Raw genomic sequence first — 1,158 nt, 5'->3', positions numbered from 1 at the left:
GCAAGATTTGGCGGCATGCTAGCCCCCGGAGGCCGCCGGCCACAGCCGTAGACGCGCGAAGGGCAATCCGCGTAGAGGGAATTTCTCGGATACTTCTCCATCACCAAAAATTATGAAAAAATACCATCGTTCCTATAGCACATGTGCCGACGTCGTGCAAAAAAATCATGATTTTATCGCGCTCCGAGTATTTAGTAATGTTGACGCCGCATCGTTACCACAGAACGTCTACTACCGTGTCATCGCCGTCCGTGAGGGGGGCCACGCCCCGGAGACGCGTTCCGCCTCTTCGGACATGCCACCACACCACCCCGCATGTACGAGGGCCCGGTGCGACGCTCCGGTGGCATTGCTACCCCCCCCCAGTGCCCCCGTCCCGCCTAACCCTGTAGCGTTTGACCACGGGATCTACCCCTTTGACTTTGCACGGACGGGCTTTGACCAGTGGACCTTCCCACCCGGTTGTGTTAGGTCAGGCCATAGGAACACATTGGAGCAACATCCGGGGAAGACCCACAGCAAGATCCCCTCCGTGTAGACCCCACGCGTCCGTTTCCCCCCTCCAGGTGCCGGCGGCAGCGCCGTTCGTGAGGGGGGCACACCCCGGACACGCATGCCGGGCGTTTGCAACCGCGTAAACACTTCCAGACTTGTGAGAGGCCGCCGGCGCAAGATTTGGCGGCATGCTAGCCCCCGGAGGCCGCCGGCCACAGCCGTAGACGCGCGAAGGGCAATCCGCGTAGAGGGAATTTTTTGGATACTTCTCCATCACCAAAAATTATGAAAAAATACCATCGTTCCTATAGCACATGTGCCCACGTCGTGCAAAAAAAATCATGATTTTATCACGCTCCGAGTATTTAGTAATATTGACGCCGCATTGTTACCGCAGAAACTCTACTACCGTGTCATCGCCGTCCGTGAGGGGGGCCACGCCCCGGAGACGCGTCCCGCCTCTTCGGACATGCCACCACACCACCCCGCATGTATGAGGGCCCGGTGCGACGCTCCGGTGGCATTGCTACCCCCCCCCCCAGTGCCCTCGTCCTGCCTAACCCTGTAGCGTTTGACCACGGGATCTACCCCTTTGACTTTGCACGGACGCGCTTTGACCAGTGGACCTCCCCACCCGGTTGTATTAGGTCAACCCATAGGAAC

Source organism: Triticum aestivum, chromosome 4A (genome assembly GCF_018294505.1).
Source record: "Triticum aestivum cultivar Chinese Spring chromosome 4A, IWGSC CS RefSeq v2.1, whole genome shotgun sequence".
Lineage (NCBI taxonomy): Eukaryota > Viridiplantae > Streptophyta > Magnoliopsida > Poales > Poaceae > Triticum > Triticum aestivum.
This window is presented reverse-complemented; position numbering follows the sequence as displayed.